This window comes from Oncorhynchus clarkii, chromosome 10 (assembly GCF_045791955.1).
Source record: "Oncorhynchus clarkii lewisi isolate Uvic-CL-2024 chromosome 10, UVic_Ocla_1.0, whole genome shotgun sequence".
NCBI classification, from domain to species: domain Eukaryota; kingdom Metazoa; phylum Chordata; class Actinopteri; order Salmoniformes; family Salmonidae; genus Oncorhynchus; species Oncorhynchus clarkii.
The window spans coordinates 73896951-73916950 of NC_092156.1; positions in this window are offsets into that span (position 1 = coordinate 73896951).

Sequence of the window (20000 nt, forward strand, 5' to 3'; positions counted from 1 at the left end):
AATATTTACTGTATTTACATTCAACTGGTAAAGGTTCATTTGGATATATATTGATATATATTAACAATGACATGGTAGGGGGTGGTGCCTGGCCTTCCAGATGATGCAGTCTTGAAATGCCTTCTGTTGACCTTTTCAAAACATCCCAAATTACAATAAACGTGTTGAAGAAACCTCCAGCATTTGAATGTTTATTTCAGAGTCTATAACATTCATAACGATAAACGTTCCTCTCTAAAGTCATAATGGAAAATTACAATATCTTCAACATGATAGTTTTAGTGTTCAGCCAACATGGTAGTTTTAGTGTTCAACCAAGCCTTTTCTTCAACATGGTAGTTTTAGTGTTCAACCAACATGGTAGTTTTAGTGTTCAACCAACATGGTAGTTTTAGTGTTCAACCAAACCTTTTCTTCAACATGGTAGTTTTAGTGTTCAACCAAGCCTTTTCTTCAACATGGTAGTTTTAGTGTTCAACCAACATGGTAGTTTTAGTGTTCAACCAAGCCTTTTCTTCAACATGGTAGTTTTAGTGTTCAGCCAACATGGTAGTTTTAGTGTTCAACCAAGCCTTTTCTTCAACATGGTAGTTTTAGTGTTCAACCAACATGGTAGTTTTAGTGTTCAACCAAGCCTTTTCTTCAACATGGTAGTTTTAGTGTTCAACCAACATGGTAGTTTTAGTGTTCAACCAAGCCTTTTCTTCAACATGGTAGTTTTAGTGTTCAACCAAACCTTTTCTTCAACATGGTAGTTTTAGTGTTCAACCAAGCCTTTTCTTCAACATGGTAGTTTTAGTGTTCAACCAACATGGTAGTTTTAGTGTTCAACCAAACCTTTTCTTCAACATGGTAGTTTTAGTGTTCAACCAAGCCTTTTCTTCAACATGGTAGTTTTAGTGTTCAACCAACATGGTAGTTTTAGTGTTCAACCAAGCATTTTCTTCAACATGGTAGTTTTAGTGTTCAACCAAACCTTTTCTTCAACATGGTAGTTTTAGTGTTCAACCAAACCTTTTCTTCAACATGGTAGTTTTAGTGTTCAACCAAACCTTTTCTTCAACATGGTAGTTTTAGTGTTCAACCAAACCTTTTCTTCAACATGGTAGTTTTAGTGTTCAACCAAGCCTTTTTTCAACATGGTAGTTTTAGTGTTCAACCAACATGGTAGTTTTAGTGTTCAACCAAACCTTTTCTTCAACATGGTAGTTTTAGTGTTCAACCAAACCTTTTCTTCAACATGGTAGTTTTAGTGTTCAACCAAGCCTTTCTTCAACATGGTAGTTTTAGTGTTCAACCAAACCTTTTCTTCAACATGGTAGTTTTAGTGTTCAACCAAACCTTTTCTTCAACATGGTAGTTTTAGTGTTCAACCAAGCCTTTTTTCAACATGGTAGTTTTAGTGTTCAACCAACATGGTAGTTTTAGTGTTCAACCAAACCTTTTCTTCAACATGGTAGTTTTAGTGTTCAACCAAACCTTTTCTTCAACATGGTAGTTTTAGTGTTCAACCAAGCCTTTCTTCAACATGGTAGTTTTAGTGTTCAACCAAACCTTTTCTTCAACATGGTAGTTTTAGTGTTCAACCAAACCTTTTCTTCAACATGGTAGTTTTAGTGTTCAACCAAGCCTTTTTTCAACATGGTAGTTTTAGTGTTCAACCAACATGGTAGTTTTAGTGTTCAACCAAACCTTTTCTTCAACATGGTAGTTTTAGTGTTCAACCAACATGGTAGTTTTAGTGTTCAACCAAGCCTTTCTTCAACATGGTAGTTTTACTGTTCAGCCAAACCTTTTCTTCAACATGGTAGTTTTAGTGTTCAACCAACATGGTAGTTTTAGTGTTCAGCCAACATGGTAGTTTTAGTGTTCAACCAAACCTTTTCTTCAACATGGTAGTTTTAGTGTTCAACCAACATGGTAGTTTTAGTGTTCAACCAAACCTTTTCTTCAACATGGTAGTTTTAGTGTTCAACCAACATGGTAGTTTTAGTGTTCAACCAAGCCTTTTCTTCAACATGGTAGTTTTAGTGTTCAACCAAGCCTTTTCTTCAACATGGTAGTTTTAGTGTTCAGCCAACATGGTAGTTTTAGTGTTCAACCAAGCCTTTTCTTCAACATGGTAGTTTTAGTGTTCAACCAAACCTTTTCTTCAACATGGTAGTTTTAGTGTTCAGCCAACATGGTAGTTTTAGTGTTCAACCAAGCCTTTTCTTCAACATGGTAGTTTTAGTGTTCAACCAAACCTTTTCTTCAACATGGTAATCCATGATTTGACCTAAATCAAATCCACAGTCGTTTCCTGATAATTTCTCCTCAAGAAGCTTGTCCACGACAACATCCATAACACTTCTTATTTCCTGTTTTTCTCCAACATGCCCATATTTAGACGTCCTCTTTCTGGGGGGTTTTACATTCTGGACACTATAGACACATCAAAGGTTTACATTCCGGACACTATAGACACATCAAAGGTTTACATTCTGGACACTATAGACACATCAAAGGTTTACATTCTGGACACTATAGACACATCAAAGGTTTACATTCTGGACACTATAGACACATCAAAGGTTTACATTCTGGACACTATAGACACATCAAAGGTTTACATTCTGGACACTATAGACACATCAAAGGTTTACATTCCGGACACTATAGACACATCAAAGGTTTACATTCTGGACACTATAGACACATCAAAGGTTTACATTCTGGACACTATAGACACATCAAAGGTTTACATTCTGGACACTATAGACACATCAAAGGTTTACATTCTGGACACTATAGACACATCAAAGGTTTACATTCTGGACACTATAGACACATCAAAGGTTTACATTCTGCATACTACAGACACATCAAAGGTTTAATTTGGTTTCACTCTCTGAAATTGTGAACATGATAATGACCTTTTGTGTAAGAGCTGTTTGAGAAAATAACCTGTTCAGGTGGTTTGGAGTTTTTGATCAATATCATGACATCGCAATCTGATCTGACCAATGACAGTTCATCTGGGTAAGGGGGTGTGCTGTAGATCATAATATCAGCCAATCAGGGAAGTGTATGCAAATATATATATTTTTTAAACGCCCACACCATCTGACTGAGCATTTCAATGGCCAAAAGAGTCTTAGGGAGATAAATTATTGTTTTCATTAAATAAACACAAACAGTGATTAATTAGAAATACAATGATGATACAAAATTAAAAAGCTGCATGAGGCTTCAAACAGACAAAAAGGAAATAAGTGATTATCTCTGGGTTCATTTTTGAACCTGCGAGCCTCTGAGTGATACTCACCGTCCTGGGAACCTGGACTGATTATCTCTGGGTTGAACCTGCGAGCCTCTGAGTGACTCACTGTCCTGGGAACCTGGACTGATTATCTCTGGGTTGAACCTGCGAGCCTCTGAGTGATACTCACCGTCCTAGGAACCTGGACTGATTATCTCTGGGTTGAACCTGCGAGCCTCTGAGTGATACTCACCGTCCTGGGAACCTGGACTGATTATCTCTGGGTTGAACCTGCGAGCGTCTGAGTGATACTCACCGTCCTGGGAACCTGGACTGATTATCTCTGGGTTGAACCTGCGAGCCTCTGAGTGATACTCATCGTCCTGGGAACCTGGACTGATTATCTCTGGGTTGAACCTGCGAGCCTCTGAGTGATACTCACCGTCCTGGGAACCTGGACTGATTATCTATGGGTTGAACCTGCGAGCCTCTGAGTGACTCACTGTCCTGGGAACCTGGACTGATTATCTCTGGGTTGAACCTGCGAGCCTCTGAGTGATACTCACCGTCCTGGGAACCTGGACTGATTATCTCTGGGTTGAACCTGCGAGCCTCTGAGTGACTCACTGTCCTGGGAACCTGGACTGATTATCTCTGGGTTGAACCTGCGAGCCTCTGAGTGACTCACCGTCCTGGGAACCTGTACTGATTATCTCTGGGTTGAACCGTCGAGCCTCTGAGTGACTCACTGTCCTGGGAACCTGGACTGATTATCTCTTGGTTGAACTTGCGAGCCTCTGAGTGATACTCACTGTCCTGGGAACCTGGACTGACCTCAAACATCCCTATGGATTTGGTTTGACCTCTAATGGCACCAATTATTATCAAACAATGACAAGGTCTGTAGACATTTGGTCATTTTTACCGTGATTGTCTGTAAATTAGTATTTAGTTCACTGTTTCAAAGTCAGGGTTAAATGTCTTCTGTCTACTGTAGCACTAGAACCTGATAAACCTAATTTTGTTTGTCTCCTACAACCTACGCAGAAAGGTTCATTCGATAAATGATTGCTAGTAGGTTGACAACATTCCATGGAATATTTTAGGTTCTCGCCGTTGGCATGTTTCCTGGAAGCTCTGGCTCTGAGGGTCACAGGTTCAATCTCAGTTCCAAGGGCTCTTTTTTTTAAAGACTTTGGCGAAACCTTAACCCTTAACTTAACCACCCAGAATGAATGCCTAAAATTAGCAGTTGTCTGAACTTTGATTCTGTTTTAACCCTATCTCAAACCTTAGCCTAAAAATCACTGTTTATCCCCCCGTGGAGAACAGTTTGATTCTAAAGTAAATTTGTGATATCATGACTGCACCATTTACACCTGCTGTACCCTGTGCACGTGACAAATAAACTTGATTGGAATTGATCTGGGTAACATTCAATCCCATTTTACTGGTTTGGGGTAGTTTAGAGTGGGTGTTGGTAGGACTCCTAGTTGTTAATAAACATTCATCTATGCTCACCCCCCTCTCTTGTCCTCCCGCTCCTCCATTACCTCCCAACCCCCTCCCTCTCTCCTCCCTCTCACGTCCCTCTCACATCCCTCTCTCCTCCCAAATCCCTCCCTCTCTCTTCCCAACCCCTCCATCTCCTCCCAACTTCCTCCCATATTCTTCCCTCTCTCTCCTCCCTCACTCTTCCCAACCCCTCCCTCTCCTCCCAACCCCCTCCCTCTCCTCCCTCTCTCTTCTAAACCGCCTCCCTCACTCCTCCCAACCCCTCTCTCTCCTCCCAACCCCCTCCCTCTCCTCCCTCTCTCCTCCCTCTCTCCCTCCATACAGGTTTCTGTAACATGCTAGAAAGCACACTGCTGGGATTCATCTCTGTATTAGCTGGAGGCTACCTGCTGTCCTCTACAGTGGAAGCAAGACTAGGTGACCTGTTTGGACCTCCACCAAAAGACGCTATTGAGAAAGAATCACAGTCCGTCAACAAGCTTATCATATTTCTGACTATGTGGATAGGATTTCTTCTAATGGTTTTGATCTCCATAACAGTCTCACAACAGGTCAAAGCTAACTTTAGGAGAATGCTGGGGAGAACTGAGCCGGACACCAAGGAGGTGACTGTAGTTCCGACAGGGACCACTGCAGTATGTGGAGGTTTGGGGCACCTCATTGAAACCGTGGTTGGAAGACTGTCTGACATCCAAGTTGTGTACAAATATAGTGTAGATACGTCTGTGACTTTAGCATTTATTGTTGCAGCACTTTATGTTGCTGGATGTGCCGTAGTTGTGTCTTCCCCTTTTGGTATGGGACCAATGAAACGGGAGCAGTAGCAGCAGGAGGAGGGGCTATATTTAATAGCTAGTAATACTGAAGTGTCAGTCAGTAGTCGGGCAATAGGGGACCTTGGGAGCTCTGTTGGGTCCAGCCGGTGCTGTTGGGGTGGTTCTGTCTGCTGGGGTGGTTCTGTCTGTTGGGTCCAGCCGGTGCTACTGGGGTGGTTCTGTCTGCTGGGGTGGTTCTGTCTGCTGGGGTGGTTCTGTCTGCTAGGGTGGTTCTGTCTGCTAGGGTGATTCTGTCTGCTAGGGTGGTTCTGTCTGCTAGGGTGGTTCTGTCAGCTGGGGTGGTTCTGTCTTCTAGGGTGGTTCTGTCTGCTGGGGTGGTTCTGTCTGCTGGGGTGGTTCTGTCTGCTGGGGTGGTTCTGTCAGCTGGGGTGGTTCTGTCTGCTGGGGTGGTTCTGTCTGCTGGGGTGGATCTGTCTGCTGGGGTGGTTCTGTCAGCTGGGGTGGTTCTGTCTGCTGGGGTGGTTCTGTCTGCTGGGGTGGTTCTGTCTGCTGGGGTGGTTCTGTCTGCTGTGGTGGTTCTGTCTGCTGGGGTGATTCTGTCTGCTAGGGTGGTTCTGTCTGCTGGGGTGGTTCTATCTGCTGGGGTGGTTCTGTCTGCTGGGGTGGTTCTGTCAGCTGGGGTGGTTCTGTCTGCTGGGGTGGTTCTGTCTGCTTGGGTGGTTCTGTCTGCTAGGGTGGTTCTGTCTGCTGGGGTGGTTCTGTCTGCTGGTCTAACATGTAGCTGTAGTGCCTATGGGGTAGCAGGGAGCAATAGTACGTATGTGTGGGCAGGTAGAGTAGGGACAACACTGGGGACATTGTGTGCAGCTTGGTTTGGGACAGGGGCTCTGGGTGTTTGCACTGTCTTCATTCACACGTGGATCTCCTGCATGTTCGTTGAAGTTTAATTCTATCAGCGTATCAGATTACATGTAGTCTATGTATGGGACTACAGGCAGCCATTTGTAACTCGCTGACTCGGCTGGTTGAATGAAGGTTCAATCATGTGCTATAAAACATTGTCAATGGACAAACAGGGGATGCTTGGTTTGTTGTTTTAATCTTATTGTAATATTGGATGCTTGGTTTGTTGTTTTAATCTTATTGTAATATTGGATGCTTGGTTTGTTGTTTTAATCTTATTGTAATATTGGATGCTTGGTTTGTTGTTTTAGTCTTATTGTAATATTGGCTGCTTGGTTTGTTGTTTTAATCTTATTGTGATATTGGATGCTTGGTTTGTTGCTTTAATCTTATTGTGATATTGGATGCTTGGTTTGTTGGGGGGGGGGTATCATCGGGGAATCTTGATTTATGTATCATGTGTAATTCCTCTTTCAATAAACATTTATCATTTTATTTAATTGATTTATTTAAACTTTATTTAACTAGGAAAGTCAGTTAAAAACCCATTGTTATGTTCCATGACGGCCGACCAAAAGGCCTCCTGCGGAGGGTCTGGGAGTAGCACATCACTACATAAAGAGAAACCTCAGATGACAACATGGTAGCAACACATGACAACACAACATGGTAGCATCACATGACAACACAACATGGTAGCAACACATGACAACACAACATGGTAGCAACACATGACAACACAACATGGTAGCAACACATGACACCACAGCATGGTAGCAACACATGACACCACAGCATGGCAGCAACACATGACAACACAGCATGGTAGCAACACATGACAACACAACATGGTAGCAACACATGACAACACAGCATGGTAGCAACACATGACAACACAGCATGGCAGCAACACATGACAACACAGCATGGTAGCAACACATGACAACACAACATGGTAGCAACACATGACAACACAACATGGTAGCAACACATGACAACACAGCATGGCAGCAACACATGACACCACAACATGGCAGCAACACATGACACCACAGCATGGTAGCAACACATGACAACACAGCATGGTAGCAACACATGACAACACAACATGGTAGCAACACATGCCAACACAGCATGGTAGCAACACATGACAACACAACATGGTAGCAACACATGACAACACAACATGGTAGCAACACATGACAACACAGCATGGCAGCAACACATGACAACACAGCATGGCAGCAACACATGACACCACAGCATGGTAGCAACACATGACAACACAGCATGGCAGCAACACCACATGGCAGCAACACATGACACCACAGCATGGTAGAAACACATGACAACACAGCATGGCAGCAACACATGACAACACAGCATTGTAGCAACACAACATGACAACACAACATGGTAGCAACACATGACACCACAGCATGGTAGCAACACATGACAACACAACATGGTAGCAACACATGACAACACAACATGGTAGCAACACATGACACCACAGCATGGTAGCAACACATGACAACCCAGCATGGCAGCAACACATGACAACACAACATGGTAGCAACACATGACAACACAACATGGTAGCAACACATGACACTACAGCATGGTAGCAACACATGACACCACAGCATGGCAGCAACACATGACAACACAGCATGGTAGCAACACATGACAACACAACATGGTAGCAACACATGACAACACAGCATGGCAGCAACACATGACAACACAGCATGGTAGCAACACATGACAACACAGCATGGTAGCAACACATGACATCACAACATGGTAGCAACACATGACAACACAGCATGGCAGCAACACATGACAACACAGCATGGCAGCAACACATGACAACACAGCATGGTAGCAACACATGACAACACTACATGGTAGCAACACATGACAACACAACATGGTAGCAACACATGACAACACAACATGGTAGCAACACATGACAACACAACATGGTAGCAACACATGACAACACAGCATGGCAGCAACACATGACAACACAGCATGGTAGCAACACATGACAACACAACATGGTAGCAACACATGACAACACAGCATGGCAGCAACACATGACAACACAGCATGGCAGCAACACATGACACCACAGCATGGTAGCAACACATGACAACACAGCATGGCAGCAACACCACATGGTAGCAACACATGACACCACAGCATGGTAGAAACACATGACAACACAGCATGGCAGCAACACAGCATGGTAGCGACACATGACAACACAGCATGGCAGCAACACAGCATGGTAGAAACACATGACAACACAGCATGGCAGCAACACAGCATGGTAGCAACACATGACAACACAACATGGCAGCAACACATGACAACACAGCATGGCAGCAACACATGACAACACAGCATGGCAGCAACACATGACAACACAACATGGTAGCAACACATGACAACACAACATGGTAGCAACACATGACACCACAGCATGGTAGCAACACATGACACCACAGCATGGCAGCAACACATGACAACACAGCATGGTAGCAACACATGACAACACAACATGGTAGCAACACATGACAACACAGCATGGCAGCAACACATGACAACACAGCATGGTAGCAACACATGACAACACAGCATGGTAGCAACACATGACATCACAACATGGTAGCAACACATGACAACACAGCATGGCAGCAACACATGACAACACAGCATGGCAGCAACACATGACAACACAGCATGGTAGCAACACATGACAACACAACATGGTAGCAACACATGACAACACAGCATGGTAGCAACACATGACAACACAACATGGTAGCAACACATGACAACACAACATGGTAGCAACACATGACAACACAACATGGTAGCAACACATGACAACACAGCATGGCAGCAACACATGACAACACAGCATGGTAGCAACACATGACAACACAACATGGTAGCAACACATGACAACACAGCATGGCAGCAACACATGACACCACAGCATGGTAGCAACACATGACAACACAGCATGGCAGCAACACCACATGGTAGCAACACATGACACCACAGCATGGTAGAAACACATGACAACACAGCATGGCAGCAACACAGCATGGTAGCGACACATGACAACACAGCATGGCAGCAACACAGCATGGTAGAAACACATGACAACACAGCATGGCAGCAACACAGCATGGTAGCAACACATGACAACACAACATGGCAGCAACACATGACAACACAGCATGGCAGCAACACATGACAACACAGCATGGCAGCAACACATGACACCACAGCATGGTAGCAACACATGACAACACAGCATGGTAGCAACACATGACACCACAGCATGGTAGCATCACATGACAACACAGCATGGTAGCAACACATGACAACACAGCATGGTAGCAACACATGACAACACAGCATGGCAGCAACACATGACAACACAGCATGGCAGCAACACATGATAACACAGCATGGCAGCAACACATGACAACACATCATGGCAGCAACACATGACAACACAGCATGGTAGCATCACATGACACCACAGCAAGGCAGCAACACATGACAACCCAGCAAGGCAGCAACACATGACAACACAACATGGCAGCAACACATGACAACACAGCATGGCAGCAACACATGACACCACAGCATGGCAGCAACACATGACACCACAGCATGGCAGCAACACATGACAACACAACATGGCAGCAACACATGACAACACAGCATGGCAGCAACACATGACAACACAGCATGGTAGCATCACATGACACCACAGCAAGGCAGCAACACATGACAACCCAGCAAGGCAGCAACACATGACAACACAACATGGCAGCAACACATGACAACACAGCATGGCAGCAACACATGACAACACAGCATGGCAGCAACACATGACACCACAGCATGGCAGCAACACATGACAACACAGCATGGTAGCAACACATGACAACACAACATGGCAGCAACACATGACAACACAGCATGGTAGCAACACATGACAACACAACATGGCAGCAACACATGGCAACACAGCATGGTAGCAACACATGACAACACAACATGGCAGCAACACATGACAACACAGCATGGTAGCAACACATGACAACACAGCATGGCAGCAACACATGACAACACAACATGGCAGCAACACATGACAACACAGCATGGCAGCAACACATGACAACACAGCATGGCAGCAACACATGACACCACAGCATGGCAGCAACACATGACAACACAGCATGGTAGCAACACATGACAACACAGCATGGCAGCAACACATGACGACACAGCATGGTAGCATCACATGACACCACAGCAAGGCAGCAACACATGACAACCCAGCAAGGCAGCAACACATGACAACACAACATGGCAGCAACACATGACAACACAGCATGGCAGCAACACATGACAACACAGCATGGCAGCAACACATGACACCACAGCATGGCAGCAACACATGACAACACAGCATGGTAGAAACACATGACAACACAGCATCGCAGCAACACATGACAACACAGCATGGTAGCATCACATGACACCACAGCATGGTAGCAACACATGACAACCCAGCAAGGCAGCAACACATGACAACACAACATGGCAGCAACACATGACAACACAGCAAGGCAGCAACACATGACAACCCAGCAAGGCAGCAACACATGACAACACAACATGGCAGCAACACATGACAACACAGCATGGCAGCAACACATGACAACACAGCATGGTAGCAACACATGACAACACAGCATGGTAGCAACACATGACAACACAGCATGGTAGCAACACATGACAACACAGCATGGTAGCAACACATGACAACACAGCATGGCAGCAACACCACATGGTAGCAACACATGACAACACAGCATGGCAGCAACACATGACAACACAGCATGGCAGCATCACATGATAACAATATGGTAGCAGCACAACATGGCAGCAGCACAACATGGTAGCAGAGCACAACATGGTAGCAGCACACAACATGGTAGCAGCACACAACATGGTAGCAGCACACATCATGGTAGCAGCACACAGCATGGTAGCAGCACACAACATGGTAGCAGCACAACATCGTAGCAGCACACAACATGGTAGCAGCACAACATGGTAGCAGCACACAACATGGTAGCAGCACAACATGGTAGCAGCACACAACATGGTAGCAGCACAACATGGTAGCAGCACAACATGGTAGCAGCACACAACATGGTAGCAGCACAACATGGCAGCAGCACACAACATGGTACAAAGATTATTTGGCACAGACAACAGCACAAAGCTAAGAAGATAGAGACAACAATACATCACGCGAAACAGTAGAATAATGATACCCTGAACCCCCTGAAATAAGACCTGTAGAGAGGGCCCTGTCTGTCCCCTGAAAGGCCTGTAGAGAGGGCCCTGTCTGTCCCCTGAAAGACCTGTAGAGATGGCCCTGTCTGTCCCCTGAAAGACCTGTAGAGAGGGCCCTGTCTGTCCCCTTAAAGACCTGTAGAGAGGGCCCTGTCTGTCCCCTGAAAGACCTGTAGAGAGGGCCCTGTCTGTCCCCTGAAAGACCTGTAGAGAGGGCCCTGTCTGTCCCCTGATACACAGAGACAATATTACAGCAGACACACACACAGGGGCTCAAATAGTCTACCTTGTATTACAGCCACACACACAGTGAATAGGGTCTACACACACACACACACACACACACACACACACACACACACACACACACACACACACACACACACACACACACACACACACACACACACACACACACACACACACACACACCTCCCTTGTATTATTACAGCCCAGGGATCACCTTCTACCTCTCCAACCTCATTACATCTACAGGCCATAGGTGGATAATGAATCCTTCACAGCCAGCGGGACAACAGGGAGACCAGGAGTGTGTGTGCACGTGTCTGTGTGTGCATGTGTATGTGTATGGACACACTATCCAGAGGGACAGAGAAGAGAAGAAGAACAGGAGGAGAGAATGACATAGGAGTGGAGGAGAGGAGTAGGGGACAGGCAGGGTGTACAGTACTTTAGTAAAAATACTTGAAAGTACAACTTAACCTGTTAAAATGACAGACCCAAATCTAACTGCCTGTTTCTCAGGCCCTGAAGCAAGGACATGCATATTATTGATACCATTTGAAAGGAAACACTTTAAAATGTGTGGAAATGGGAAAGTAATGTAGGATAATATAACACAATAGAAAGTAATGTAGGATAATATAACACAGTAGAAAGTAATGTAGGATAATATAACACAATAGAAAGTAATGTAGGAGAATATAACACAGTAGAAAGTAATGTAGGATAATATAACACAATAGAAAGTAATGTAGGATAATATAACACAATAGAAAGTAATGTAGGAGAATATAACACAGTAGAAAGTAATGTAGGAGAATATAACACAGTAGAAAGTAATGTAGGAGAATATAACACAATAGAAAGTAATGTAGGAGAATATAACACAGTAGAAAGTAATGTAGGAGAATATAACACAATAGAAAGTAATGTAGGAGAATATAACACAGTAGAAAGTAATGTAGGATAATATAACACAGTAGAAAGTAATGTAGGAGAATATAACACAATAGAAAGTAATGTAGGAGAATATAACACAGTAGAAAGTAATGTAGGATAATATAACACAGTAGAAAGTAAGGTAGGATAATATAACACAATAGAAAGTAATGTAGGATAATATAACACAGTAGAAAGTAATGTAGGATAATATAACACAGTAGAAAGTAATGTCGGAGAATATAACACAATAGAAAGTAATGTAGGAGAATATAACACAGTAGAAAGTAATGTAGGAGAATATAACACAGTAGAAAGTAATGTAGGAGAATATAACACAGTAGAAAGTAATGTAGGATAATATAACACAATAGAAAGTAATGTAGGATAATATAACACAGTAGAAAGTAATGTAGGATAATATAACACAGTAGAAAGTAATGTAGGAGAATATAACACAATAGAAAGTAATGTAGGATAATATAACACAATAGAAAGTAATGTAGGATAATATAACACAATAGAAAGTAATGTAGGATAATATAACACAGTAGAAAGTAATGTAGGATAATATAACACAATAGAAAGTAATGTAAAATAATATAACACAGTAGAAAGTAATGTAGGATAATATAAACACAGTAGAAAGTAATGTAGGAGAATATAACACAATAGAAAGTAATGTAGGATAATATAACACAATAGAAAGTAATGTAGGAGAATATAACACAGTAGAAAGTAATGTAGGATAATATAACACAATAGAAAGTAATGTAGGTTAATATAACACAACAGAAAGTAATGTAGGATAATATAACACAGTAGAAAGTAATGTAGGATAATATAACACAGTAGAAAGTAATGTAGGATAATATAACACAGTAGAAAGTAATGTAGGATAATATAACACAGTAGAAAGTAATGTAGGATAATATAACACAATAGAAAGTAATGTAGGATAATATAACACAATAGAAAGTAATGTAGGATAATATAACACAATAGAAAGTAATGTAGGATAATATAACACAATAGAAAGTAATGTAGGATAATATAACACAGTAGAAAGTAATGTAGGATAATATAACACAATAGAAAGTAATGTAGGATAATATAACACAATAGAAAGTAATGTAGGATAATATAACACAATAGAAAGTAATGTAGGATAATATAACACAATAGAAAGTAATGTAGGATAATATAACACAATAGAAAGTAATGTAGGATAATATAACACAATAGAAAGTAATGTAGGATAATATAACACAATAGAAAGTAATGTAGGATAATATAACACAGTAGAAAGTAATGTAGGATAATATAACACAATAGAAAGTAATGTAGGATAATATAACACAATAGAAAGTAATGTAGGATAATATAACACAATAGATCTGGTAAAAGATAACACAAAGAAAAAAACAACCGTTCTTTTGAAATGATCTTTTTTGGTACAATCATCTTTGAAATGCAAGAGATGTATTATCCATAATGTATTATTCCAGCCCAGGTGCTATTTAGATTTCGACCACTAGATGGCAGCAGTGTATATGGAAAGTTTTAGACTGATCCAATGAACCATTGTATTTATGTCGAAAATCTTGTGTTAAGACTGCCCAAATGCGGCTCATTTGTTCATTAATATTTTTCATGTTCAAAATTGTGCACTCTCCTCAAACAATAGCATGGTATTATTTCACTGCAATAGCTACTGTAAATATAATTTAGATTTACAAGAATGTAAGCTTTCTGCCAATATAAGATATGTCTCTGTCCTGGGAAATGTTCCTGTTACTTACAACCTCATGCTAATCGCATTAGCCTACATTAGCTCAACAGTCCCGGGACACGGGACAACGATCCTGAAGTAGTTTTCAGTTGTTTTTCTTGGGGGTATCTGTACTTTACTTTACTATATATATGTTATTTTACTTCACTGCATTCCTAAAGAGAAGTATGTATGTTGTACTCCCTACATTTTCCCTGACACCCAAAAGTATATTGTGAAAGCTTAGTATGACAGAAAGATGGTTCAATTCACACACTTATCAGGAGAACATCCCTGGTCATCTCCTGCCTCTGATCTGGCAGATTCACTAACCAGAGAGCATCCCTGGTCATCTCCTGCCTCTGATCTGGCAGATTCACTAACCAGAGAACATCCCTGGTCATCTCCTGCCTCTGATCTGGCAGATTCACTAACCAGAGAACATCCCTGTTCATCTCCTGCCTCTGATCTGGCAGATTCACTAACCAGAGAACATCCCTGGTCATCTCCTGCCTCTGATCTGGCAGAATCACTAACCAGAGAACATCCCTGGTCATCTCCTGCCTCTGATCTGGCAGATTCACTAACCAGAGAACATCCCTGGTCATCTCCTGCCTCTGATCTGGCAGATTCACTAACCAGAGAATATCCCTGGTCATCTCCTGCCTCTGATCTGGCAGATTCACTAAACAGAGAACATCCCTGGTCATCTCCTGCCTCTGATCTGGCAGATTCACTAAACAGAGAACATCCCTGGTCATCTCCTGCCTCTGATCTGGCAGATTCACCAACCAGAGAACATCCCTGGTCATCTCCTGCCTCTGATCTGGCAGATTCACTAAACAGAGAACATCCCTGGTCATCTCCTGCCTCTGATCTGGCAGATTCACTAACCAGAGAACATCCCTGGTCATCTCCTGCCTCTGATCTGGCAGATTCACTAACCAGAGAACATCCCTGGTCATCTCCTGCCTCTGATCTGGCAGATTCACTAAACAGAGAACATCCCTGGTCATCTCCTGCCTCTGATCTGGCAGATTCACTAACCAGAGAACATCCCTGGTCATCTCCTGCCTCTGATCTGGCAGATTCACTGAACAGAGAACATCCCTGGTAATCTCCTGCCTCTGATCTGGCAGATTCACTAAACAGAGAACATCCCTGGTCATCTCCTGCCTCTGATCTGGCAGATTCACTAAACAGAGAACATCCCTGGTCATCTCCTGCCTCTGATCTGGCAGATTCACTAACCAGAGAACATCCCTGGTCATCTCTTGCCTCTGATCTGGCAGATTCACTAACCAGAGAACATCCCTGGTCATCTCCTGCATCTGATCTGGCAGATTCACTAACCAGAGAACATCCCTGGTCATCTCCTGCCTCTGATCTGGCAGATTCACTAACCAGAGAACATCCCTGGTCATCTCCTGCCTCTGATCTGGCAGAGTCACTAACCGCAAATGCTTTGTTTGTAAATGAGGTCTTAGTGTTGGAATGTGCCCTCGGCTCTCCGTAAAAAAATGAAAGGCAGGAAAATGGTGTCGTCTGATTTGGTTAATATCAGGAATTTTAAAGGATTCATACTTTTACTTTGGATACTTCAGTATATTTAAAACCAAATACTTTCAGACTTTTACTAAAGTAGTATTTTACTGGGTGAATTTCACTTTTACTAGAGTCATTTTCTATTCAGGTATCTTTACTTTTACTCAAGTATGAGATGTGAGTAACTCACCTCCATGACAGTTCCTATTGGACACCAACAGAATATTATAGACATCAGTAACTCACCTCCATGACAGTTCCTATTGGACACCAACAGGATATTATAGACATCAGTAACTCACCTCCATGACAGTTCCTATTGGACACCAACAGGATATTATAGACATCAGTAACTCACCTCCATGACAGTTCCTATTGGACACCAACAGAATATTATAGACATCAGTAACTCACCTCCACGACAGTTCCTATTGGACACCAACAGAATATTATAGACATCAGTAACTCACCTCCATGACAGTTCCTATTGGACACCAACAGGATATTATAGACATCAGTAACTCACCTCCATGACAGTTCCTATTGGACACCAACAGCCCCAGTTGTTTGTTCCTCTCTTTCTTTCTTTAGTTCCCTCATTCTTTCTCTCTCCTCTTATGTTTGTTTATGCCTCACCTCAGGTCAGTGCAATTTAACTTTTGTCCGTTGCCATCCCGCTGAGGTTCAACAGAATACTAGTGTTTGTATGTGTGTGTGTGTCGGCGTGTGTGTGTGTGTGTGTCGTCGTGTGTGTGTGTATGTGTGTGTGTGTGTGTGTGTGTGTGTGTGTGTCGGCGTGTGTGTGTGTGCCAATTTATATTGAACTTGGCCTGTAGCAGAGAAGAAGTCAAATGCTCTCTGTTTGCATTGTCAAGTGAGTGTCTGGTTGTGTTTCTAAGGCTATGTGCCAAATCACTACAAATTTCCTATATAGTGCACTGCTCTTGACCAGGGTCCATTAGGCTTTCTTCAAAAGTAGTAAACTGTTCAGAGAATAGGGGCAAACGCAAAGAAGGGTTGCATCAGTAAGGGCTCAGAGGTCTCTTGTATACTCAGACAAAGTGCAGACAGGGCAAGAAGGAACAGGAGGAGGAGGAGGAGGAGTATGACAAAAAGGAGGAGGAGGAGGAGGAAGAGGAGGAGGAGAAGGACAAAGAGGAGGAGGAGGAGGGGGAGCAGGAAGATAAGGGGTAGGAGGAGGAGTAGGATGAGGAGGAGAAGGAGGAGGAGCAGGAAGAAGAGGGGTAGGAAGAGGGGCAGGATGAGGAGGACGAGGAGAAGGATGAAGAGGAGGAGGAGGAGGAGACGGAGGAGGGGGACTAGGAAGAAGAGGGTAGGAAGATGAGCAGGAGGAGGAGGAGAAGGACAAAGAGGAGGAGGAGCAGGAAGAAGAGGGGTAGGAAGAGGAGCAGGAGGAGGAGGAGGAGAAGGACAAAGAGGAGGAGGAGGGGTAAGGGGGGTAGGAGGAGGAGCAGGGGGAAGAGGGGTAGGAAGATGAGCAGGATGAGGAGGAGGAACAGGAGGAGGAGAAGGACAAAGAGGAGGAGGGGGAAGAGTGGTAGGAGGAGGAGCAGGAAGAAGAGGGGTAGGAACAGGAGGTGTTTTGAGGAGGCGTAGGAGGAGGAGGAACAGGAGGAGGAGGAGAAGGAGGAGTAAGAGTGGGAGGCAGAGCAGGAAGAAGAGGAGGAGGAATAGGAGAAGGAAGAGGAGGAGGAATATGAGGAAGAGGAGGAGCAGGTAGCGGAGGAGTAGGAGTAGAAAGAGGAAGATGAGGAAGAGGAGGGGTAGGAGGAGGAGTAGGATGAGGGGGAGGAGGAGGAGAAGGAGGGGGAGGAGCAGGAAGAAGAGGAGGAGGAAGAGGAGTAGGAGCAGGAGTAGGAGGAGGAGTACGAGGAAGAGGAGGAGCAGGTAGAGGAGAAGTTGGAGTAGAAAGAGGAAGATGAGGGAGAGGAGGGGTAGGAGGAGGAGTAGGAGTAGGAGGAGGAGAAGGAGGAGGAGGAGCAGGAAGAAAAGGAGGAGGAAGAGGAGGAGGAGCAGGATGAGGAGGAGGAGGAGGAGGTGTAGGAGGAGGAAGAGGAGCAGGTAGAGGAAGAGGAGCAGGTAGAGGAGGAGTAGGAAGAGATGGAAGAAAAAGGAGGCATAGGAGAAGGAGGAGGAGGAAGAAGAGGGGTAGGAAGAGGAGGCATAGGTGGAAGAGGAGGAGAAGGAGGAGGAGTAGGAAGAAGAGGAGGAGGAAGAGGTGGAGGAGCAGGAGTAGGAGGAGGAGGAGGAAGAGGAGGAGCAGGTAGAGGAGGAGTAGGAGTAGAAAGAGGAAGATGAGGAAGAGGAGGACTAGGAGCAGGAGTAGGAGTAGAAGGAGGAGGAGTAGAAAGAGGAAGATGAGGAAGAGGAGGAGAAGGAACAGGAGGAGCAGGAGGAGGGGCAGGAGGAGGAGGAGGAGAAGGAAGAGGTGGATGTATGTGTGTGTAGGAAAGTGTGTGACGCATCAGTCTAGACAAAAGTTGAACAAGATAAATCTCTCTTCTCCTCTTATTTCCCCTCTCCTCTCCTCTGTTCTCCCTTCTCCACCCGTCCACCTCCCCCACTCACACACACACCCTAGCTCTAAATAATGAGACAACTGTCACAATGCATTACCCCTTGCCCCAACCAACGGGTGGTGACCACGACGACGGTTATAGCCAGTGTCACCCTCTGGGGTCTATCGCCCAGGGCGAGAAGGGGATGGAGGGAGGGAGGGAGGGAGGGAGGGAGGGAGGGAGGGAGGGAGGGAGGGAGGGAGGGAGGGAGGGAGGGAGAGAAAGGCTGAGGGCCAGAACAACAGTCCGGTGACAGCCAGACGGAATCACTGTCTATATGGTGCTCAACACAACAGTGTGAGTAAGAGACGGGGAACAGAGGAACGTTCACATAGTGGAAGGGAACAGAGGAACGGAGGAACGTTCACATAGTGGAAGGGAACAGAGGAACGTTCAACTAGTGGAAGGGAACAGAGGAACGTTCACATAGTAGAAGGAAGGGATCAGAGGAACGTTCACATAGTGGAAGGGAACAGAGAAACGTTCACATAGTAGAAGGAAGGGAACAGAGGAACGTTCACATAGTGGAAGGGAACAGAGGAACGTTCAGATAGTGGAAGGGAACAGAGGAACGTTCAGATAGTTGAAGGGAACAGAGGAACCTTCACATAGTGGAAGGGAACAGAGGAACGTTCACATAGTGGAAGAGAACAGAGGAACGTTCACATAGTGGAAGGGAACGGAGGAACGTTCACATAGTAGAAGGGATCAGAGGAACGTTCACATAGTAGAAGGGAACAGAGGAACGTTCACATAGTGGAAGAGAACGGAGGAACGTTCACATAGTGGAAGAGAACGGAGGAACGTTCACATAGTAGAAGGGATCAGAGGAACGTTCACATAGTGGAAGAGAACGGAGGAACGTTCACATAGTAGAAGGGATCAGAGGAACGTTCACATAGTAGAAGGGAACAGAGGAACGTTCACATAGTAGAAGAGAACAGAGGAAATGTAATCACCAACGCCATTTGGCGGAGAAGTCTTTAGTTAAGAGCATCTACTCTCTCTTAAACAGACATACTACCACTGGGTACAAATCATCATCCGGGATTCGCCACAGCCCCTACGCAGCATCTTAATAAACATCT